General features: G+C 41.8%; 1 protein-coding gene across 2 annotated transcripts in view; it reads right to left on the bottom strand.

The window, feature by feature from the left end:
* The window catches only part of APC (APC regulator of WNT signaling pathway), a 102931-nt gene extending 77223 nt beyond the window's left edge, over nt 1-25708 (bottom strand). For both annotated transcript variants that reach the window (XM_055698400.1, XM_055698401.1), the window contains exon 1: nt 25317-25708. The gene's annotated coding sequence lies outside the window, so the exon portion shown is untranslated. The remainder of the gene's footprint in view (nt 1-25316) is intronic.
* Nucleotides 25709-26096: the final 388 nt, after the last annotated feature.

The following is a 26096-nucleotide window of genomic DNA, read 5'->3' as shown; positions in this document are numbered from 1 at the left end:
AGATAGCACTTGAGAGACGATGTTTAGGAAAGTCTGCACTCATAAATAAAGCATATTTAATATTTAAAATTGATCTGTTATTCACCCTGCCATTTTTAAGAGTGTGACTAGTTTCTTACAGGAACTACTCTGCTTGTTACACAAAACAATACTAAGACTATTTCTTTTAAGACCTAAAAAGGCACTGAAGGAAGCATCATCCTAATAATCATCATAAACACTAGTGTGCTTTTGTCACCCTCTTTCCTTGCAGAAAAATGGTGGAAGCACCTCTGCATCCACCGTATCTTCTAATATTTAAGCAGCTGTAATGAACATTCACAATGTTACCAGAGAAACATCTAGTATCACCAATTTTTCTCCTGAAGCCATTTACTCTAAACAGTAAGTCCTCAACTGATGTTTTAAAATTTAGTATCATCCAAAGCCTCTCTAGCCAACAGGCAGGAAATCTATGATTCTAAAAATAATGGTATATATAGAAAATGACTGGAGAGGATGTTTACTATAAAGCAGAAATTTAGGCTCAGTAAGTTAGACTTGTCTTCAACAAACCTTTCTTGCGCATCATTGTATTTAACAGAACTGAGAAGGAGGAAAAAAAAATTACCAGCTACTTTGAGTGTCCTTAAAAACAGTCTGGTTCCAGGAGCCTACTTTCAGTACATATGTTTACAGGTTATTTTGAAAGAACTGTAATTCTGACAAAATATTCATTAATGTATTATCTGCATTAGAAGTAACAGAAAAGTGAACTGAACAGTAAAGAGACAGTAGAAAGAACATGAAGAAGGACTTTAAATAGAACAAACGGCAGAAGCAAGAACTATTTAAAGACTGAAAATGATGTATATTGCTTGTATTACTCCTGCATGCACAGTAATTTACTGAAAAGACTTCTATGTGAACTAACAAGCTGTATGCTTCTTGCTACGCCTTTAAAAGGCATCTTTCAGTGCGTGACTATCCAAACCAAGTCAAAACTGGGTTCCGCTGATCCCTTGAAGAAAATCCTATCAAATGAAAAATGTTCCTTACAGCTCATAGCCACGGGCCTCCGCAAAAATCAGCAGGAAGAATTTTAAATCTTGAGCCAAACAACGAAAAGGATGAAATAATTTGGCAGCATACGTGTCTCCCAAAAATCGCTACACGTTTTTGCAAAAGCAAGGAGCGTTCTGCTGGCAATGACCTAATTACTAGAAGAAAAGCTGCATATCTGACAAAGGGAAAGAAAGGACCCACTGCTTCATACATAATTTATTAAGATTTCCCACAGCATTCAGGTTAAGTCGTGGACCCAAGCATCTCTTTGTGATGTTAAACAAATTTGTAAGAAGTCAGCGGACCCCAGGGCGCAGCGGACGCGCGGCGCTGCCCCCGAGCGCGGCTCGCCAGGCCCGCTCGCCGCCGGCCGCCCACCGCCCACCGCGCCCGCGTCCTCCGCCGCTCGCCCTTCCCGGCGCGGGCTGCGCGCTGCGGCAGCGGCGCCCCCGCCGCCCCCGTCACTAACAAAGCCGAGCCGGTGCCGGCCGCGGGCAGCGCCTCTGCTCGCCGGGCAGGGGCTGCCCGCCGCCCCTGGAGCCCACGCCGCGGGGCTACGCGGCGGCTTTGTGCCTCTCGCCGGCGGGGCGGGCTGGGGTTCGGTCCCGCCCGCAGAGGCTCCTCGCCGCGCCCGGCCGCCCGGCCCCCCGGGCGCGGGGTTTTCCTCCCCTCCGCGCCGGCTGCCCTTTCCGGCAGCCCGTGGGGTTTTTTTTTCCCTTTTTGGTCGTTTTTTTATTTTTTTTAGCCACAAAAGCCGCTTTCTTCTCCATTCCCGGCGGCGCCACCGCTGCCCTGTCACAGGCGCAGGGCGCCGCCCCGCATCCCCCGCCGCTGCCGACCGGGCGCGGCGGCCCCGGGGAGCCGCCGCCGCACTCACCCCATGGCTGCGGCCGCAGCGCCTCCATCCCGCCGCCAGCACCCGGCCCGGCCGACCCCGCCCGCGCCCACCGGCTGCGCCAGCGCCGCGGCCAATACTGCCTCGCCGGTCACGTGCGGCCCGGCGCGGCGGCGCAGCCAATGGGGGGCGTGGGCCGGAGGATGCGCCCGCCCCCTCCGCGGGGAGCAGCTGCACCCCGCCTCGCCCCGCTGCCGCAGGCGGAGCCGCGCCGCGGCCAGGCCGGGAGCTGCGGCTCGGGTCGGCGCGGCCCGGGGGCGGCCTGGGAGCAGCGCCGGGGCGCTGTCACTGCGGCGGGCTGCCCCGCGCGCCACCGCCGCCCGCGGGGAGGGGCCGGGCGCTCTCCCGCAGCCCCCCGCGGCAGGCGGGGCCCGCGGCTGGGAGCCGGGAAGAGGGCACGCCTGCGCCGGGAAGCCGCTGGGAAGGAGGCAAGGCAAGCTCCGGCGCCGTCCTCCCCGCAGGACCGCGCCGCGGCCCTCCTCGCCAGCGCACACCGCCGAAGGCCCTAGCCGTTCGAAACCCGTTACCACCTCCTGCGCGCACATGACGCACCACACCGAGCACCATTTCTGTCACCGCACGCAGGCTGACGTGCCAGCTGCGGGCGGGCTGAGCCACCGAGAGGGCCGCCACCACTCCCTTCTCCATGCGGAACTACCCGCCGCTCCGTAACGGAGCGCCGGAGCACCGCGCTTGACACGCTGCAGCGGTCAGTCAGCTCACAAGCACCTGCACCACTCCCGTTGCGACGATTATCACTTGTTCTCCTCTCAGTAAAAGCACACAAGGACTACACGCCGTCTACGACTACACTCTCTTGCATTCCTATAAAAGCAAAGTGTTTTCCTTTATATAAAAAAATTAAACTAGGTTCTGCACGGATTAGAACTACAGCAAATACAGTTTGTCTATTTTTAAATGCCACAGAGACTGCTTATTAAGGTGGCAGCCATAGGCATATCATTTCAAGGGTCTCAAGACTTATCTGCAGTGCACTTCTCATGTGCTTTTGAGATACAAAGTTGAGAAACTACCAAGTACTAGTGACATCAGACCAAATACGTACAAACTTATAGCTACACCAAATTAGGACAGTAAGTATCAGTTTAGTAATGGGTTGGAAAAAAATCCAAAAGACAGATAAATATACAAGTCAATTTACGACACTATTTTAGAATCTCCTTCCAGAACCAATCTCTCTCCAAGGATAAGGATGTAACAATTAAAAACCCACAGAAGCACACTGAATACAAGAGACAGCAGAAATCAAGCTGTATTTCAGCGGTTCCAAGTCTGTATTTTCACTTTAAGAAAAGGTTATATAGACAATAGGTACTATGGGCATGTTGTCTAAAAAAATTCAGCTCTAATATAGAAGGCTGCTTCACAGAAACAGCACAATTTTATCTTTTTAATCCTCCAGATGTAGTATTCAAGAATATATCTATGGGCAGTGCACTCCATCTCAACACAATAGTGTGGGATGCAGGACATCTGAAAAAGTGCAATGGTTTCTCAGCTAAAGCAAATTAATGCCCTTCCCTGTGGCACTTCACATAAATTAGGGAGTTACATGCTTACACAAGTGGCCATATAGTTAGATAGCTCATTAAAAACATGTATTGTTACATGCCTGAGGAAATCTTCTTCCTGCAATCCTTTCTTTGATTTGTATGAAACAAGCAGGCTTGTGATACCTCGTGGCTGGGACCAGACAAAATTAAAGGCGCTACAGGCCTGTGTACACATGTGAGCAATGACACCGCAGATACTTAAATACTACTACTTTAATTTTAGCTGTTTTCTCATGGCTCCTTTCTTCAGTCACAGAAGGCAATACTCCACTCCCAGGAAAAACGATCTTTACCAGGTAACCTCTCAAACACCTTCATGATTAAGGAGATGTGCAACATTATGTTATCTGCTACCTTCAGCACAGTAGCACACAAAAACCTCTTTGACTTCATCAGTATGGCTAACTGTACAGGTCCTGTCACTTAAGCTGTTACAGTAAACCATTTTCAACAAGAGTGGGCCAGTGTTCAGGGTGTTTCAGGCTGTATGATTTTTTGTTACAAAGCTTCTATTAATTACAGGCAGCAGCTGACATCCCTCTGTTTTTTGATCCACTCAATTTCATTTCACAAAGACTAAAGTCATACTCCCTCAGCTGTAACAAATTATCACATTACTCTTAAACTTTAGTTTAGAGCCTAGCTAGGCATTAGATCTTGCTCTGTATCTTACTGATAAATCACTGATATATAACGCTGTTCCTCCTATCAGAAAAGCAAACCTAAATGCTTCCAGCTGTTACGGCACAGCTCTCTCCATCCTAAAATTATTTACATTAGCATAAGCATATACACAAGTAAGTACAGACCTAACTCAACACTTACATTATCAGCTGTCAAGTTGTTGCAGTATGAGATGTGGCTTTATAGACCAATCAGGTTGGTCCTGTTATGGCTTTGAACCATGTTCAGAAGCTGCAAGTGCAATGCAGTCTGGAATGAGTACTTCAAGACAATACCAGAGAATCAATGCCCAAGAAAGTGCCAGAGAAACTGAAATCCTATTTACTTCAAAGCTACACTGCATACTTTAAGTGAAAAACTAAGCTTGAGAAGTACCGTTAATTCTCTAGAATCCAAAATGGGAATATCAAAGATTGAAGACTACGTAATGTATTCCATTTGCTTACATACATCATACTGCATTTTCTGCCCCTCTGAAAAACTAACTATATAGTTCTTAATCTGTGAAGATTCTTGTTAGTCCCGATACTGGTTAGTCCTTTCTGAGCCTAGTAATCACAAGCTGCCTAACTTAAATTCAGTACTGATGAGTGATCTTACATTCACTGCTCAATAGCCTGAAGTCCCATATCTATTCACAGAACAAGCAGAGCATAAGCAGCAGCACAAATTCTCTAATGCATTCTGCCAAGATAACAGCTGAGTGGAGGCAGAAAGCTTTCCCTTCCCTGCTCAGAGTAATGTCCATACTGTTAATAATTTCATAAAAATGTTAGCCTATGTTTTGTGTGGCACATGCACTTACCACTGAAACAAAATCCAGTATTAAGTGAAATTCAGTTTAATAAGCAGCATGTTACTAGTAATAAGATGACTTTTCTCATACTCTGTCTTCCAGTGGTGCTAAAACAGGTTAACAGCATCATGATACATACTCTTTATTTTCTTTCAAAACTGCTTTCTATGTGCTGGATCCTGCTAAAAGAACTGATGCTAATGAAACAGTATTTGAATAAAAAGGGTCAGGCTCTCAGGAAAAAATAAAACACACAAAGGAATTAGTTGTCTTCTATCTGGCAGAAGGAACAAGTGGCTTTTTCATTCTTTGAAATGAAAGACCTAGCAATACCTGGTCCATATTACATTTAAACCACCCCCCCACCCCCATTTAAAATCTATTATAAGAATGAAATCTCTGCATGTAAGCTATCAAATCCCAGGGACACAAAATTTAGTATTGAAAAATATCAGCTCAGTTTCAGTACTTAAAATACAACTACTTTATTATTTTGGACAAGATTCCTGCAGTCTACCCAGCACAGCATTCTGAAACAGCCAAGTGGGAATTTAGCTCCAGAATAGGAATTAGCAATCTTTTCATAGAATGTTTGATGTAACCTGTGCACTAAATATTTCCCAACTTCTTACTGCATTTATAAAATCCAGTTTGAGACCAAACAAAATTGCCATAACCCTGTTTTCCCCTACTGCTAAGTGGTGTTAAACAGAACCTCTGAGCAGATTAAGATCTGCATTTTTAAAAACAAAGTACTCCCCAAAACATCTGTTGGCTTCATAAAAATCAAGACTATCACAACAGAAAGTGCAAGAGGTTTTCTGGTTTTAGATAAATGGCTCATAAATGGAGCAGTTGTCTGTGCCTTTACAACCTCACCCTTTGCAGCAGTACCCTTCTCCCTAGCAGCCTTCCACTATTTAATATATTTAAAGTGATTGGTATTTCATTCCTAGTCATTGTACAAGCACAGCACTACCTACCTCTGAAACTCTGGGCGGCAAGTGGGTTGGATAATGAGTTAGATTCTCTCTCTGTTGCCAAGCTCTATGGTTGGCATTACTCGCAAACACGAAACAGTGTTGACTGACAGAAGAAATCTTGCCTTCAGAACTTCACTTACTAATCAAAGTTTTACACATTGACTTACATCAGGCTGTATCTTTTAGATATGTAGTATAAGCAGATTTTATTGAGAAAGTAAACTGAAAACATTTCACATCTGTTTTACATAGATGGAAATTTCATCTTAACACAGGACTTCATAAAATACTTTAGCAGCTGCTATAACCAAAGATTGTCTCTTGCCTTTCAACTGTATTTTAAAAATCAAAGATGAACATGTTCTCTGCTTCTCATTTCCTTGGAAATTGTGAAGTTGCTTTCACCCCTCTCACTACCACAGACAGACTGTGTTCTCTCTGAGTCTTGCCCTTACCATGCAACTAGCATCAGCGGTAGTCTGTATATACACACATCGGGAATACTCATAGGCTGCTCCCATCAGCATTAGTATCAGTGTTTTGACCATGAAAAGCTGTATTCCTACTTTGTCCATCAGGATTCTCCCAGAAAAGTTGCATATTATTTCCTTATACAGGTGACCTCCAACTACGAGCATTAGAAAGATCATCAGAAAAAAACCCCTCCCGTTACTAGAGGATCAAGAAACTAAAGGACCACCTTTCTCAGGCAGATGCAGAAAGGACAGAGAAAACTGTCACTGTTCCCAATGCACCATCCAGAACACACGCACAACTCTTCTGACAAGTTCTACAAAAATGAACAGGAAATTTCTGTACTGAGAATAGAAAAATCTTACAAGAATGATTTTATTTCTGATTCCCTATTATACTAACATACTAATGTTCCAACTTTATGTTTTTAGAAGGCTGTGCTACAAGTTCCTGAACTTTAGAAGATTTTTCCACAAGCACTGAAAGATCCATCTTTCACGGGGGTCAACTGACTCCTGCAATGTTGTATTACACAAGCTAAATGAGAAAAGCAGAAAAATACATGCGTTTAGTTATTTCATAAATAAGTCACAGGAACAGAAAGCTATCACCTGCTCTTTAAATCTCTTACTAGCTAATGCTCTCTATTGCTTGCCAGTTCCTTACTTTTGCCTGTAAGTACTGTGCTCTCTGGGGCACCTCCCACTCATGCTCTCCTCCCTCTCACTGAGTTTTTCCATCCACATGCAGGTTTCTTGCTACAACTTAAAAGAAATGAAGATTGAAGGAGAAGGACTGCTACCTTCCTTACATCTGTGAGATCTAATGCAGAGCCACGGCCCTATTTGTAGTATCGGTCACGTACGTTCTAAAACCAGTACAATAATGAAAAGAGTTTGCATAGCAAACCATTAATACAGTAAACATCACCATCCATTTACTCATTCTTTTATCTCAACTATATAATAAATCCCATCTGTGACAACTTTTGTGTCACATTACCTACAGTTTCCTCACCCTCTAGTTAAGAGCATCACAGTATTCTGGTATTGTATCACTGTTTCCTCTACTGCAACTTCTCCAGGCTTGTTAGGTAGTTCACTGTATCTGTGTACTGTAATTACCAGTTTTACTGCGGCCATGCCCTACTTTTTTTTCCTTTTCCTTCTAACCAGCTGCATATTGCATTTTCAGTCTTCCTTTACTTTACTCTTCTCTTCCACCTCCTCCTAATACAATGGCAAAGCATGCCAGTTTTTAGGCCTCATTTCTAATGGACTTTAGAGTAAAAGTCTTCATCAGAAATAGTTCTGTTCAAGTATCAACAAACTGAGTTGTTACTTAATCTGCGCCTCACCTGGACATCAGGAGGCAGCAAGTCAGGGCAATGTTGTGCAGTACCTCAGGTGAAAGGCAACAGGAAAGTTCAATACATGCCTATGCATCAGCTCTTGCTTTCCACAGCTACCTGCAGATATCTTCATCATACTCAATATTAACATTGTGTGTTAATTTTCACACAGATTTCTGGCTTAAATCAAAAAACAATCCTATCCAAAACACTCTGTTGCAACAATATAAAAGGAGATAAAGCTAAAAAGGCAGAAAATAGAAATGGATTGTCTTCACTCATCCCACTAGAGGGGTGGACTTTTACAGAAATTTGGACAGCTATAAAACTCATCATTTGTTTGTAATGTACAGAAAGTGAGTTTGACCAGAAACCAGAGACTCAACTTTCAAGTATGATTTACTCCACTGATTCTTGCATGTGCTTACCCACTCATTCCAAACCTCCAGAAAACTAAAGGCTTATTCAGCACTTTTGGAAACCTGAAATAGCACCTTCACACCCCTCTCAATTCCATTTCAGTAGTATGTTAACAGTATTGAAGACTGAACCTCTGTAGTGCTGAACAACTTCTATATAAAAGCCCTTGTCTAGCATATCACAGGGATTCTCTGGGGAATTTTTTTCAGACGAAAAGCTTTTCTTGGACGACTCTGTTCATTAATATAGATTTCTCCTCTTTTCCTCATATGAGCCATACAGTAGAAAAATATTACACATTTAGAGAAAGACAAAGAATGTGACGGTTTCCAGTGTTTATTGGAGAGTACAAGGCTCTGGATCTGCGCGTTGTCCACTAGAGCTATCTTCTGTAATCAGAGCATTTAGAACAAATACTTTGTCCTTAGCTGTGGCTCTGATGTATGTTTTCACCCAGGGCTGCACATCCATCAGCTGCTCAGAGACTGATTAATGGTCAGACTCAACAGAAGAAACTATGAACATACCTAGAATACTTACAGTGGCCTGAGTTACAAGACAAAGCCCTATTTTGCTGCTTCTTGATATTTGGCATCAGTCATAAGAAGCTGCAGTGTCCACATCTGTACATGACAAACGGATGACTGCACATGCAAATCGATGATCAGATTCAGTTTCTTGTTACGCAAGAAACTTGCGCTTCTTGTCGACACAGGTCACTGCTAAAGAAGTGGATGCTACATGGTTATATAAGCTTAACAGTTAACCCAGGAGCATCCCAGAATTCAATACCGTTCTGGCAAATGGAAGCTCTATCAATGCAGTGGAATATACACTTTTCTTCTTCACAGTCTTCAGTCTTCCCTTTATTTGGTTTGAACCAGATGTTCTTAATGCACGAGCTGAGTTCCCGTAAGCTTTCTGACATTTCAGTAGTAATAAATCAGTTAAAAATACATTTAGCTAATGACCATCAACATGTTCTTTTTGCTGAAGATATTGAAAAGAAGGGATGGTCAATTTTTGTGGAATCCTGTAAGCAACGACCTTATACAAAAAGTTATGTCAACCATCACCATTCTCCAAGTCCAGGAAAAAAAGGTTCCAGGCACAGCCAAGTTTCTTAAAGCCCACAGCATTAAGAAAGGCTGTGACAAAGTCTAGAAACACAAAGGTCTTGCAAAATCATGGCTGTGTGTTCTCTCACCATAATTATAATCTTTTGAACACTTAAATGAAGGCCTGAGCCTCAGAGGCTCTTGGCTAGAACACGACAACTGTATCAAAGCAATCTAGAAAAACTGTCCTTTACCAGATAAAGTGTTGACAAGGAATCTGAGCATATGTGTATCTTCCTTTAAAATCTCAAAAAAAATCCACATTTCAGTACATAACAGTAATTACTACGGAGTTCAAAGTACCACAAAAACCAGCTCAGTTTGTCATGGAAGATTTATGCTGTACGATTTAAGGAGTACAAATTAGCTGGTTTAGCAAAAAGTAGGCTGGTTTTTATTGCTGTACATAGAAACTTTCCAAGTTTGTAAAAAGTTTAAAGAGATCCATCAGCTGGGAATTAGACAAATCAGAATTTAATTTCCTAACACCAGTGTGGTTAATCGAATCACTAGAGCTCAGCAATTGAGCCAACAAGGTGAGTCAAGATACCTCTTTAAGAAATATAGACAGTGTTCTGCAGCTTCTGATACAAGGGTCATATTGCACAGTGGTGGGATCCATTCTGGGCTTGAAATGCATAAGAGTTCACAATTCATTCAATCCTGCAAGAATTTAATTCCTCGCAACGTGCATACACTCACAATGTGTTGCAACAATTATAACCAAGTCTCACACTACTAAGATTTAGCCAATCGCTTGTTAAGAGTAGGAAACAAAGTTGTCCAGCTCTGTTCTCAGGACCAATGCAAACTTCACTATTAATTGACATCTGTGTATGCAGATATAAGCTGCTATGAGAGCAGCACTCCTGTAGAATCAGTTTATGCTCCTAGGTAGCACAAACCCCACAAACACCTGACCAACACACAATTTTCCTGCTCACAGCCATATTAACCACCAAGAATAATGATCCACATCAGATTTTTGGGTCAGCTTTTGTTTTGAAAGTGTTCTTGCTCTCCTCAGCTTATTTACTCACTATAAAAATACTTCCTTGGATGATCTGGACCTCACTCCCTTAGGGAATTTGCTGTTACACAAGCCTCTAGACATTGGTGGCATACTAAAAATTTTTTTTCTTCCTCTTTCGGCACAATTTAGTGGGTTTACTGAGAGTTAAAAATCCACACCCTCATTTCAAAATATGGGGGTTTATTGTGTTGGTGGGGTGGGTGCTAGCAATTATGTTTTTCTTTGGGGGTTTTCAATGAATGGCATCTTCAAATCTTAATCTCTGCAACACTAGTGAGGTTGAAAAAAAGACTTTTTGCTTCCATTGGGGTGGGGGTTGTTTTTATAAAAATCTTAATAGTCAGTAAGGAACAAAAAAAATATCAAGTATAGGCTGCCTGGTCCAGTACTCAAGAGGCATGAATACTTTTTGAAATTGATATACCCACTCAGTAGAAAAGGAATGATACTCCTTTTTCATTTTTTGCATATTTTATTTTGCATTTGCCTAGAGATGCATATCCCAGATTGCATCTCTAGGCAAACTGCTTCCAGTACCAAACTCTACACTTGTAGCAACAGTACTCTATAATCCATACTTTCTGGAGTCACACAAAACTGGCCTTTGAGCCATCCTTTGTCCTGGAAATCAACATGCAAATCAAAGTAAAAAAACCTGCATCTGAGACAGCTACTACTGAAAATTTACTGCTACCCAAGTTACTTCTGGGAAGTACTGGGGAAATTTAATTGAAGAAAAGGGCTGACAGTCATTGCCAGAACAAATAAAGTATCAGTCAAGTAACAGAACAGAAAAATGTGCTTGAGTTTGTCAAAAACTGAGAAGCCAGGAGTGTTTTTAAATTCCTTTATCTAGACAGAATGTGTATTTGAGTGCCAGCTTCTCTTCTCCAGTTTGGATCCACGGCCACCAGCTACTCAACTTAAGACAATCAAAATACCTAAGTTGCATGCATCAAATCTTAGAACCTAATGATACAATTGTATTATTTACACCTAATTATATAAATGTATTAATTAAAGTGTACAGCATTGCAACTCTTTTGAAACACTCAGGTCAGGTACAATTTTAAAAACTATCACTGAAACGAAAAATATGCTACAGATTACAGATACATTGTGCATCTATGCTTTCAATCCCTATAGACACGGGAAGGCAAAACTTTAAATAATCACAACTACATTTAGAAAAGTACTCCACTGTTAAGTGCACTAGAAGAACATTCTCCTTTTTTCTCCTAACACATAACCCCAATATTTAAATGAAAACATGTATTTCCAAAGTTCCCTAAGGCAAGTCTGCTAGAACACCAGCCTTAATTAGCTGAGATTTAAGGAAAACCATACTGGACACAGATCTTCCTTCTCAGAGTGAATTTGCATTTTATCGATCTATTATTCTTTCATAACTGTTTATATATTTAATGAAGTACCAAATCCCTTACCAGATTGTTTTAACATTAAAACTCAAACCATTCAAGTTTAAACTTGGCCAGGTACTGAGTGATCCTGAGTAAACTCTGGCAAACCTAAGACATTGTTGCTGCAGAAAGAAAGATTCCAAATAAAGTAGTCTTGCAGGCAAACTTAGTGACTGCAATTCAAGGTAAGCTGACATCCCAATAATTTTAAGCATTTCCCGTAATATTGAAGGGGTTAATTTTGCAAGCTGATTACCCCAGGTGACAAGAGAAAACACACAAATCTTCACAGTATTATTTGTCCTAACAAGGAAGAAACAATAGCAGAGAGCCCATGTCATTGGCAAAACCTCTTCTGTCGCATAACAGAAAAGTTCTTCTCCAGAAACACAACTGGTAGTAACTGAAATTTTCTTACTTAAGGTTATGTATTGCTCCCCAATCTCACTTCTTTTTCCACTCTCCCCATATATTTTGCCCTATCTTGTGACCAGACATGTCTTAACTTGGAAATTTCACGTATTTTTCACATTATGGCACTTACTCATCATGAGATAAAACATGTATATGACTAAAGCCAACTGGATGAGTGGCTTGACTGAGACTGTTCTGGTGTACCCAGATTTCACCCACCACATAGAAGGACACACATATGCTTCAGTCATGTGATACAGCATGGCCATTCCATAAAGTCCAAGCACTTCCATGAAAGACTGTATAGCATGACTTCACTGAAAACAAGTGAGCTACAAGAGCAGGGGCTTTCTAGCCTACACCTGGCTGATACTTTCCTGATTTTTTTTTATTTACTGTTTATTACCTTTCCTTTCCCAAAGACTAAATGTTGGCAAGTGCTAGTAGTGAACCTCATGAAAACCTTATTCCCCAGTTCAAATGCCTGGCAATGTTCTACACCAGAGACTATGAGCGGTGTAATTGCTTCAGTACAGGAATCATGTCTTTTTATGGAACTGAGGTTTGCCCAACACAAAGCAATTCTGATTACTTCCAGAGCTTCCAGAGACTCCTGCAATATAATTACGTAACAACTTGGGAAATGCAGAACAGAGGCAAGAATGATGAAAAGCACTATCCATCCATGTTTACAAATGGTGCAATAAACCTAAAAAGAACATGAACTGAATAAATAGACAATTCTCCTTCTAACAGCAAACTAGTTGCCAAACTGCCCACACAACAATTACTTGACTTTGTAAAGAACTCCACCACTTATAAGTCTCAAGTCAGAAAATTTTCAAGCAATAAACACTGAGCAAGTAACAAATCTGTTCATTCCTACACTACATATTCAGAGAAGTTTACTTTAAATGCATGAATATACAGAGAGCAAAAGTAAAACTTCACTACAGTAACGCCATTATGTTGAAGGTAGATGTTTTCCCATTATATTCTGAACAAGTTAAAATGTTCTAAAATACCTGAGACTTCCAAAATATAAAATAGTGAATTACAACCAGGCTTTGTTCTTAACAGCTAGTTTCAGGTCTTCCTTGCTGCATGCATACTAGGCTGTCACACAGACTCTTCAGTACTTTTTTATCATTCAAGGCACTATTTTGAGTGTGGGGAAAAAAAAGGACCTGGGCATCTTGCTCACAAGTAAAACTGAGAAAGAGAGACTTGGAACAGTATAAAGACAATCATGCACAGACAACTACTTTTTCATGCAAATAAAGCAATACACAAACCCACTGTTTTTAGAGGAATACAAGCTCTCTTTCTCCATTCAATCCATTCTCTTCAGCTTCTAGCACTTGAAACATTTTTTGGAAAAAGCTTTAATAACCAAGTCTAGTTCTCAAGGTCTTAGCAATGACATTTAGACATTTAATTAGCAAGCCATCACTTGGACTGCCATCTAAATCTTTTGTCAGAGACCTAATTCCATGCCAATTCAAGCATCCCATTAGTCTTATATTAACTAACAAGAGGTCTCATAATATGCTGGCTACTTGATTGCACTGGCATGCATTAACAGAACAGTGGAGCGAGTCTAAGTGAATGCAAGGACATAAATTGACAGTGTACACATTAAACTAGCACGAATATTCTAAAGCAAAAATATAATAATCACTTTTCTGTATGAACTGGTACTCGGGCACATTCCGTGCTTCCTGGTAGCCTGGGTGCAATTATAATGACATCCAAGTTAAAAAAAAAATATTGTATGAAATTAAAACTGTTTCATTGATTCCAAACTGAGGCCTGAGCTTAAACCTTTCTGGAGCTCATTCTGAAACATATTTAGATACTTACACACAGGAATTAAGTATCATTATTATATGCTGGCATTTCTACTCCAAGTCATATTCAGTACACAGAATTTTAAAAACTGTCATGAGCATAAATAACAATACCTATAAACAAGCTACTTGGAACCAAAAAAGAAAAAACACATCAGCTAATGCTCTTTTTCAGCTTTTATTTCTAATTTAGATCTGCAGTTTCCACTGAAATAACAAAATACAAAATGTAGAAAAATGCTAGAGCAAATTGCAGGATTCTGTGGCTTTTTCTCCTGCTCCTGTGGGAACAGGAACTTCACAGAAGTTTGAGTCACTACTCCACTAGACCAGGCCAATATTAGAGTCCTGTACAATGAAGAGCTGTATTTGAACAATTCTGAACACCAGGGAACAAAATCCAATAGTCATTCTGCTGACATGGAGAGGAGGAGGATGACTGTTACAAAAAAAAGATTAAAGAAATAGATGTAAGAGTGAATTGGGAATAATTCAGAGTTGCGCTTAACCCTGGTATTGATAAAGTCTGTAAACAAAGTTTTGTTACATTATGTTATAATAGCAATACTTATTTATATGAATTACATATATTTATATAAATATAAAAAATCAACTTAAATTTGTGTTAAAAACCAACATGTGGAAGGAATATGGTCATATATTAGATTCTGCTAACCTCAGAATCTCATGTATCTCATCATTGCCTACTGACACTGTCGTCTCAGCAGTGATAGATGCCAATTATAGTGTCAAGGTTACTGCCACCAAAGCTTTTACTCCAAAATTGCTGACAAGGAGGCTTGCGATGCCAGAAGTTAAATAAGTAAATTCTAACATAATCAGCATTTTATTTCAGTTGCTCTAGATTCTGGTGTATAGGATCTTCTGACAGCCAATTTTACCCAAATTTCATTCACATCCAAGCCTTTAATGACTAATACAGAGTAATCAAAGAGACTTTATATGAGCCCTTGGATCACAAGTTCTATGGGAAACAACTTAGAAGAAGTAGACATCTCAAGTGTTGATCCTTCTGAGCAGAAGACACAAAAGTTGCAATCAATCTCAGTGAGACAAGGCAGCCATTTAAATGCAGAAATCTCATTATTCAAGGCATGTACAGTATTTCCTTCACGGAACATCTAATTCAAATATCTGAATCTTCCCTGCCTTCCCCTAAAAACAGAGCTGAATTCTAAATAAAAAAAAACAACAACACAAAACCCAACAACACAAAAAAACCCCGAAACCCACCAAAAAATAAAACCCAAACAAAAACAGTTCTGAGTTCAGAAGAACTTCAGTCTTGTATTCCTTCTACTGTAATACAAGAACCACAGCTACTTAGCCCTTTATGACCTATGCTTTGCACATCAGAAGTATGAATTTTCTATGTGAACGCCTAAACATGGTGAAAAGAGACACTTCTTCCTTTGGGCAAGCATTATGGGCACTGGAAGGGCCCTAGCACAGGACTGACAAAATACAAGCTTCTCTTTCAGAACAGAAGCTGACTTCTGTCATCAAAATGAAGTGCCTACCTAACTATTTGAAGCTTTTACTGAATAGCAAAATGACAGGATGGCCAGCATTTTCACCAAAATAAGCTGGCTCCAACAAGATGCTGAAATTCAAACCAGGCACTAAATCAGCTACAGGAAAGGTGGTTTTTACTAAATACGCAAGAACAGTGTGAAGGTCGCCCACTTCCATAGGCCCTTAGACGGCATTAAGCAGACTTCTGTCTGTTATGTTTAATGTTTCAAAGCTTTTTTTGGAACTAGATGTCAACATCTAATTGGACGCAAGAGTTTACAAATGAAGGCACGCTAAATTGCTGGTCTTAAGAACAAGCTTATAGGATTCCAGAATTTAACTGTATTTATTTTTTACTGAATAGTAAAGACCAATGTGACCAATCATTGAGACCAATATGAGTACCAAAAGACTTTGCAACAAGAAAAAGTATTTTCAATACACTGCCAATATTAGGATGGTGTTCTGAAAACAACCACAGAAAAAAAAAGGATACTTCATCTGAGTAGCACAAACCAAGACAAACAGTTGCAGTATTATATTAAGATGTCAGCAACCTGAGACAAAGTGGAAGTTCTTTGCAAGACTGACATCTGAATTTAGATCTAGAAAGACTGCACTTCTATGACCTGCATCCAAAAAGAACAGCTGAGGAACATGCTACTTTTATTCAGACACTACACACCAAATACAACTTAGTAATATTATGAACTATGAATCGCTATTTTGCTCTGTTTTCAAAAGGAACGTCCTGTGTTCAAAAGGAATATCAGCTTGATGAATCTTAGCCTATTCCAAAGGATTTTATACATACACAAACAATGGAGGTAAACTGTTGCTGACTGAAGTGACAACTTACACTGCTGCAGTTAAAAAAACAAAACTGTTTTGCACTAACATCCTCTTCTCAGATGGTTCAAGCCACCAAGGAATAGACTGCATTATTAAAATAAAACAAATTAGGCATTATTTTACTCCAGATTTTTTTAAAAATTTACATTTTAGATGTTTCAGTTATCAATGATAATTGAATGTTTCAACGTTTCCATTATCATTCAAATAAAAATAAAAGCTGCTGTCAGATCACACTATTAGAAGAAGTCTTGACCATTAAAGCATCTACTGGGATAAGAAGTAGCATGACTGCAACTTGTAGAACATGAACATAGCTGCTCAAATTCTTACACCACAGCCTTATGAAAAGCTTAACTCCTAGAGCTACTATATTCCAGGACAGTACTGTTACCATGTCTGAAATAACACTTCTAAAAAAAAATTAGGAACTGAAAGAGTTTAATATCTGAACTACTAAATTCCAATGCTGCTAAGCAGGCATCAACATGGTAAATCTATTTCCCATTATATCCTTCATATGCTTTCAAGCACATCCAAAGGTACATTAATATTAACTACACAGCAGGACTTCCTAGAATGTATGTTTAGCATGTAAGTAGTTTGTACATACGAGCTATGAAAAAAATTACCCTACTCCTTAAGACAGACCCCATACACATGTGAAAAGAGCCATTTCAATATGTAGTCTTCTTATAATAGCATATACTACTGCTTCTTAACAGACTTTGTAAGTTTAATCTTCCAGTCTATACCACAAGAAGTAACATTCTCCTGCCCTCCCCCCAAACAAAAGCTCTGAAACACAGGTCAATTTTAACTTGCTCTGCAGCACACTTCTTTGTTTCTCTTAATTACAACATGTAGATAACAACTACTCTTCTACGATCAACACATTCTCCAACATTCCCCAAACCCAAGCACAACTGGCCTGAAAAGCAACATTACTCCACAAGTTGGCAAATCAATCATTTCTGAACACAGAGATCAGCTGCAAGACACGGTAAGTAAGAACTTACACTGCAGTAACAGCTACCTGTAACAAACAGGAGAACCATCAACATAAAGACTGAATTGTAGAGAAGAAAAACAATCAAATCTATCCCAGCAGAGAAGGCCATGGATTTTTTATGAAGACTAGTCACGAAAAACTATTAATTGTAAAAAAAATATAACAAGAAACACTCTTCACAGCAACAAGAATCTCTCTGCATACTACATGCCGTATTTATTTGTTTTTATTAACAACCCTCAATTTCCAGGAAATAATTCCAACACAAAGCTACATTACATGAAACTACTAGGTTGGACAAACTCCTTGTAATAACTCCAATATATTAACACTTTGTTCCTGCTGTAGTCGACTATCTCAGTATTAGATCAAGCATGAAATTTAGTCAAAGTATGTAAGTATCTGTAACAAAAAAAAAAAAGAATTTGAAAAACAGAGGATGTTACAAATAGTTAACAAAAGCATGGCCTTGGGAGAAGGAATGGACACCATAAAAGTCAAGCTGGGGCATAACAAGGTAAGCTCCAGGAGAACCAAATGGTTAATAAGACCAAACAGAAAATTACTGGAACGGTGTGTGAACTTGCCTGATTAGCATACTAAAAGATCCAAACCAGCAAAGAAAGCCCCCTGCTAATAAATCCCCTCCCCACAAAACATGTTCAGTGTAAAGAAAGAATGCTGTACCTTTAAATGGAGACAAGGCTCATAATAACCTGTAAGAAATAAGTGTGGCTAAAGGTAATTGTAAGAAGTTGTTCAAAGTGTACAAAATGTTTTACTGTGTGATAAGAGGCGTGCAAGCTTTGTGGATTTACAACCTAGCACCCATCTCTGCACTGACATGCAATAAATCTCACCTCTATGTGTGAAATTGGCTCTTTGCACACTGGGTAACGAACTCTGTAAGACAACAGTATAAGTAGCAACACAGATTCAGATCTGTTCTGCTACCTATTCCAGAATATAAAGTCTGTACCAAAGATTTTCACAGGATTTGTCCAAAAAAAAAATATTTTAGAAAGATGATCTGATGGGTAATACCTACTAAAGCTATAAGGATACATTAAATATTACAGTACTTTTCATTTTCCCCACATTTCAACCTCATTTATAGTTTATGTAAAAACAGTCTCTACCATATTTTTATTCACACTAATACTTACCTTTCCATATTGCCAAAAATCAGTTAAGAAATGCACTCCCGTATAACAAAAAAAACCCTACAAAACCAAACCCAAACCCCAAACAAAACCTATGAGGAGATAAACCAAAATAAGGATCAGGAATCCACCTCGGCACATACAGTGACATCTATAAGTCCTATTTTGACATACTCATTCAGGCATTCAAATAATATTATTAGAATCATAGAATAGTTTAGGTTGGAAAAGACTTTTAAGATCATGGACTCCAACCGTAAACCTAGCACTGCCAAGTCCAACACCAAACCATGTCCCTAAGTGCCACATCTACATCTCTTTTGTTCTGGTTTCAGCTGGGATAGAGTTACTTTTCTTCTTAGTAGCTGATGCAGTGCTGTGTTTTGGCTCTGATGTGAGAGCAATGTTGGTAGGACACTGATGTTTTTAGTTGTTGCTGGGTGATGTTTATACTAAATCAAGGACTTTTCAGCCCTGCCAGCCAGAGTGCTGGGGGTGCACTGAGAGGGGACACAGCCGGGACAGCTGACCTGAACTACCCCAAGGGATATTCCATACCATGGTACGTCATACTGAATCTATAGGCTGGGGGAAGAAGGGAGGGGGCGACATTTGGCATTATAGCGTTTGTCTTCCCAAGTAAGTGTGACACGTTACTTGGGAAGCGTACTCAGAAAATGGAGCCCTGCTTTCCTGGGGATGGCCGAACACCTGCTTGCCCATGGGAAGTAGTGAATTAATTCCTTGGTTTACTTGTGTGTGTGGCTTTTGCTTTACCCATTAAATTGTTCTTATCTCAACCCTCAAGTTTTACATTCCTTTCAGATTCTTCTCCCCATCCCAATGGGTGAGAAGGAGTGAGCAAGCGGCTGTGTGGGGCTCTGTTGCTGTCCAGGGTTAAACCACGACACCTTTTAAACACTTCCAGGCATGTCAACTCAACCACTTCCCTGGGTAGCCTGTTCCAATGCTTGGCCATCCTTACAGCAAAAAAGTTTTTCCTAATAACCAATCTAAACCTTCCCTGGCGCAAGTAGAAGACATTTCCTTTTGTCCCGTCACTTGTTACTTGGGACAAGACACTGAAACCCACCTCACTACAACCTCCTTACAGGGAGGTATAAAGAGTGATAAGGTCCCCCCTCAGCCTCCTTTTCTCCAGACTAAACACCCCCAGTTCCCTCAGCTGCTCCTCATCAGCCCTGTGCCCCAGCCCCTTCCCCAGCCCCGCTGCCCGTCTCTGGACACGCTCCAGCCCCTCAATGTCCCCCTTGCAGTGAGGGGCCCAGACCTGAACACAGGGTTCGAGGGGCGGCCTCACCAGTGCCCAGTGCAGGGGGACGGTCACTGCCCTGGTCCTGCTGGCCACACTGCTGGGGACACAGGCCAGGGTGCTGCTGGCCGCCTGGGCCCCCTGGGCACACTGCTGGCTCCTGCCCAGCCGGCCGTCACCCAACACCCCCAGGCCCTTTCCCACCAGGCCCTTTCCAGCCGCTCTGCCCCAGCCTGTAGCGCTGCGTGGGGCTGGTGTGACCCAAGGGCAGGACCCGGCACTGAGCCCTGCTGAACCTCATACAACTGGCCTGGGCCCATCGCTCCAGCCTGCCCAGGTCCCTCTGCAGAGCCTCCTGCCCTCAGGCAGGTCAGCACTCCCACCCACCTTGGTGTCATCTGCACACTCACTGAGGCTGCACTGGATGCCCTTGTCCAGACCATCAATAAAGATATTAAACAGGACTGAACCCAATACTGAGCCCTGGGGAACACCACTTTTGACCGGCCGCCAGCTGGATGTAACTCCATTCACCACCACTATCTGGGCTCAGCCATCCAACCAGTTTTCTACCCAGCAATCACTGCACCCATCCAGGTGATGAGCGGCCAGTTTCTGCAGAAGAATGCTGTGGGAGACAGTGTCAAAGGTTTTACTAAAGTCTAGGCAGATAACATCCACAGCCTTTCCCTCATCCACTAAGCAGTTCACGTTGACGTAGAAGGAGATCAGCTTAGTTAAGCTGGGCCTGCCTTTCATAAACCCTTGTCGGTTGGGCCTGATCCCCAGGTTGTCCTGCATGTGGCAAGAGATGGTGCTCAGGATGATCTGCTCCATAACCTTCCCCAGCACTGAGGTCAGGCTGACAGGCCTGAGTCAGAAGTCACCCCACTACCTAAACAGGGAGTTTGCAATCCAAACACAAACTCTGGTAGAGCCTGTAATAAAAGAAGCCAGAGGAGGCTTGATGGAAACACTTCCCATTGATCAACCGAATTTCATTTTAAAGCATGTAAAAAGAAGTGGAAACCTTACTCCAAGCAGCAAAGCACAACCAAGTCATAAAACTCAATATATGACTCAATTAGCTTAAAGTGAAAGCAGAATGAGACAAAGCAGGCATGTTTGAGTAATAGAACTAAATTTCTGTATATTTTTTTTTAATTGGCATCTTTAACACTATTATATAAGAAATATTATTGCTTAGTTCTAAAAAGATTCTTAGCTGAAGTCCTTTACATGGAAGAATAGCAGCAAAGTGGAATCTCCATAGCAAGGGTTTGAGAGGAGAAACACTCATGTGATCCTGAGAACCCTTTTCCACTAATAAAGGGAGAGCCAAGTCACACAATTTATGCTTTCATGATTTCTTTGCACTCTTGTCACACAACAATGAGAAGTCCTAGTTTCCTTCCAGTTCCTTCCACATGCCAGTTACTACAAAAAGGCCCATCTACTAACAGCCAAATTCAGTCTTGTGAAGCTCAGCACCTTTTAGAAGCTATTTAAAGCAACCAGCACTCTTACCATTAACTGTAGAAATAAGAAAGATTCTTATTTGATTTCTAGAAAAATACAAAATTTTCATGCATAGATTAAAATCCCGAGTGAAAAGTGATGCCTTACTGTGTCACCACAGTTCTATTACAGAAGTTAATCTCTTCAAAATAAGAAGAATTTATGCTTTTGTGAAATAGTATAGTGATGCCTCTCTTAATACTGCAGTATTTTTTAACTATAAAGTCTACATGAGTAAGATCTCTTCCTCCATTAAAGAGTAATATTCTATCAATTTGTGGTTAAAATGCACCCTGAATAATAACTACTTATGAAAGGCACCTCAAAATGCTACTGATCTTCAAAGTCTTAGTTTATGATTTCCACAGAGAAATCCAACTACTTGTACTCTAATACAACTATATTTACTAATTCAAAAGATACTCTTGTCTACTGACTTTTATTTCTCACTTTCTGAAAATCCACATGGAAGTAATAGCAAATTTAATTCTCTCTGATCTCAAAAAGTGTTCGTATGTTTAAAATTTCTTGTTTCCACTAGTCATGACTAACATTGAAGCAATCATCCTCTAATAAAGACATATTAACATACTCATGGAACTCAAATCTTTGGTAGTCAATTCAAATGAGCACATACTAGCCTTGTGACCATGACCAGCAAGCTATATCAGAGGTACTGTTACAGTATCATGTGGAAATAAAACCAAAAAAGTATTATTCTTTTTAACCTTTTTGATAACTACCTACCTCCCATAACCTTCAGTGAAACCTACCATCTCTGCTGAGTACAGATCCCCAACATTTTGTGCAAGTGCTTGCTGCCTAGTAGCTTTATTGTCCAGCAGCAACCACTGCAACAAGATGCAAACTTTTAACTAGAACTGAATAGCAGTCACCCAATAATCCAAGCTCTACAACAGCACAACATAACTTGCTGTTGAAATCACTATTACAGGTTATCTTAACACTGTTTTAACAAAGTCATACTTATAATTCAAGCTAATTAGGATCAAAATCCCAACAGTGTGAGGCTACTAAATATAAAAAATAATAGAAGCTGGGTATGTGAATCTGGAGGAGTCAAAGCTAAGACTACAGTAAAAGCAGTTTTGCTCTGCTAATACTGGTAACAAATGGATGATGAAAGTAGTATGAACTTGAACAGCAAACAACTAGAAGATCCATTTAAAGATCAGTTACAACTACTTCCCAGCTGAGAATACTAAATACATTCATTTAGTACAGTCATACTGCATTTTTAAACATATAACGGAGACATCACTGAAAGCTAAGCTCGTAATACAATCTTGATACTTTTTTTCTTTTAACACTCACAATATTGATACTCTTACTAAAACATGAAAAGTTAGCAGTGCATGTTGTATTCAGCAAGCTGGTAAACTACATAATTTCAGTCCATTAAATCACTGCTTATTCTGTCACTGTCCTATGAGTTACTAAAAATCATACTGTGAAAACATAGTAACTCAATACAAAGAAAAGAAAAAGATGCATTGCTTTCTACTTTCCCAATTAAACTGCGGCAACTCAAAGGAGAATACATATGGCACCAAAAAAAAAAAAAAAAAAAGTCTCTCACTGAGTTTCAGTTGGTGTGAGAGAAGATCACTTCTAATGGATTGCTACTATAGAATGCTATGAAACAATTTCTACAGGATAGTTTGAAGGTGCAAACAAGATGCACACTATCCTAAATCACCACTATGCTTTCACTTGCCACTCACAATATTTCAGAACATCTTGCTACCATAAAATATTTCCAAAAGCATATACCTGTGTGAATAATTCTGTTTGTTGTTACTGAGCTGCTTGAAGCAAACAAAAGCTAACTACTATACACCAATCCAAACTATTTTGCTTTTACTCAAATAAAGAACATTCAGTCTAGTCAAAACACAGTTAGCTAAATCAAAATCTTTTTTCTTGATCACTACAGAGTTAAAGAGGTTTATTGTTAACTGTGCTATTTAGTTTTAAACACAATCATGGACAGATATAACTTCCTTGCTCTAAACATTATCTACATATGAGAAGATTCTAGAAATAATCTATTAGTCTTTACTGAAAATACATATATACACACAATTTTTTCTTGAAAGCATACAAAAGGTACTGTAAATACAAGATGCAGGTATTCATCGGGGGTTTACAAACTTTCTGCATACAGCGACACAGCACATCATTGACGGTATTCACTGTACATTCTAAAGAAGCTGTAGTTGTGATGTTAGTGACTTGATGAGCATTTTGTGCAACAGGTGCCTAGGTATCAAAACTTGACATAGTTAGGCATGGATTTAATTTCATGGAAGTGAGACACATGGTAAACCACATTCTTATGCTCAACAGTGTTTCTGACTGCATTGCTTAGGAATAAAAATATACTGATCAACTATATCACCTATTTAGATTTCCACACTTTGGAGGTTTACAATTTTCTTTTGTTTTGAAAGCTAAAGCATCCAAGGACAGCAAGTACTTGCAAGGTCTTTCTCACTGGGCAGAACTATTCTATGAATAGTCTTCACTATAACTAAAGGAAAAAAAAAACGTATCAAGGAAGTTGAAGCTGAGGGGTAACACTTATCTCACGCTATTCACTTTAAGGCCAGTATTTCTTGAGTGCTTAAGATTGGATGAACCCATTCGGCACACAATTTTTTTAAAACCCATTTTAAAAACATAAAATTACAGCACCTGAATAGGAAAAAGGTTCAGTTTCTCTGCATTTCAATTAGTGACCTGATCTTACTTAACTCTTGCCATAACCATAACTTACCAAAATGTTAGCAGTACTCCTGAAGCAAAGCTTTCAAATCTATGCTTCCCCACTGGTACATAGAAAAATCTCCTCTTCTTCAATCAGTGGTTGGTAGAAGCAAGTACATGAAATAGATTCTGTAGAACCCTATTTCATTTTTCAGAAACTTAAAGCTTTCTATGACAGCTTTACCAAAAGGCTTGTCTTCCTAGTTTTACAGGTCACTACCATCGTGTTGTTTGTAGTTACTATGAGGGGAGGTGTGAGGCAACAAGTCAGTTATATAGTATACTTATATCTTCACTTCTCCATTGTTTTGCAGTTACACAATGAAGCTGTAATTTACAGAAACCTGAACTACTTTACATTCAATCACTTCTGAAGCTACGAATGGCCACTGAGGCTAGAGCAACTTCAGAAACTGAGGCTGCGGTCACAGACGCCTGTACAGATCCACCCCTCATTGCAACAGGTCAGAGGGGACACTAACAAAAGAAATAAGCCCTGATAATACAGAGTCTTTTAACTTAAAGACTCATCTAAGAGTCAGAGGAAAATTTTTGCAGGTCAAGAACTTTAAACATGTTTCCACAGAAGACAGCTGCTGAGCTTTTCCTAAGACCTAGTGCTGGGCCTTGACCCTATTGCCTTCCTGCTCCAGTGGTGTTTCAGCTATCGAACATCTGAACACTTCCAAGCAGATTCTGAAGAACAAAACGACTAAATGAAACCAAATCGCATTATACTACCCCAAAAAAACCAAACCAAAAGCAAACAAAAAAAACCCCAACACCCACCCCCCCCAAAAAAAAAAAAAAAAGAAGCAAGCCACTACTGGCTCTGAGTAACACCCACTAGATCAGGCTCCACTCGCGTGGGGGGAGCACCCACGGGGCGCGGCCCGTCCCGGCGCGGCGGCCCCCGCAGTGCTGCAAGGCGGCCGGGCTGCAAGGCGGCCGGGCCGCCGGGGCCCAGGGCGGGCGCCCTCAGGCAGAAGCGCACACACGCCTGACACAGACGGGTACCCGGTTCAGCCCCGCCCGCGGCCGCCGCCAGCAGGTGCTGCCCGAGAAGGTGAAGGCGACGGGCCCGGTGAACCGCGCAGGGGCCGACGGGCACTCACCTCTCCGCCTTCCCCTCCGCGCCCGGCAGCGCCGCCGCGGCTTCTCGACGCCTCTTGCCGCTGCCGCCACCGGCGCGGACCCGCCGAGCCTAGAGCTGCGCCTCCTCCCCGGGGCGGCGCGAATGGGCAGCCGGCGGGCGCGCATACAGGGACAACTGCTCACCCTCCTCACCGGCGAGGGCCGGTCCCTGCCCCGTCTGCCCAGCTCCTCATCCCCGCGGCGGGCTCCGCGGCAGCCCTGGCCTCCTCCCCAGCTCCTGCGCGGGCCCAGCCCCCGCCCGGCGGCAGCTTCCCTCAGGCGCGGCACCGGGACCCTCTCCCCGCCGGCGCAGCTCCGCGGCCAGCCCCCTCACTCTCCTCCCCGGACTGATCTCCCCGCCGCCATCTTGTCTGAGGGGAAAGCCGAGGGCGCAGGCGCAGCCCAAGGAGTCCCGGCCGCAGCGGCGGCGGCGCGCATGCGCGCGGGCGGGACCCCACCCCCACCCCTCCCTGTGGCGCACACCTGCTGCGGGCCGGGCTGCGGGGGGCGGCGGCCCCACCGGCCACCCGCTACCGTAGCAGCCGCCTGCCGCCTCCGAGGCCTCGGCTGCGGCGCCGGTGCCTTTTCCTCGCACGGAGGCCTGGGTGGCTGTGTTGTGCAGGCAGCGCAAAGTCGCCGGGCGGCGAGAGCCCGAAGCAGCGCTGGGGTGGCTGCAGCCCGACGGAGGTCCTTTGTGAGGGGTGGCCCGGCTGGGCGGCGGAGGGTAGCAGGCTGTCGGGTGTCAGAGGGACGGGCTAGAA

This window comes from Falco cherrug, chromosome Z, assembly GCF_023634085.1.
Source record: "Falco cherrug isolate bFalChe1 chromosome Z, bFalChe1.pri, whole genome shotgun sequence".
NCBI classification, from domain to species: Eukaryota; Metazoa; Chordata; class Aves; order Falconiformes; family Falconidae; genus Falco; species Falco cherrug.
The sequence above is the reverse complement of the archived record's forward strand: the minus strand, read 5'-3'. Positions and strand labels throughout refer to the sequence as shown.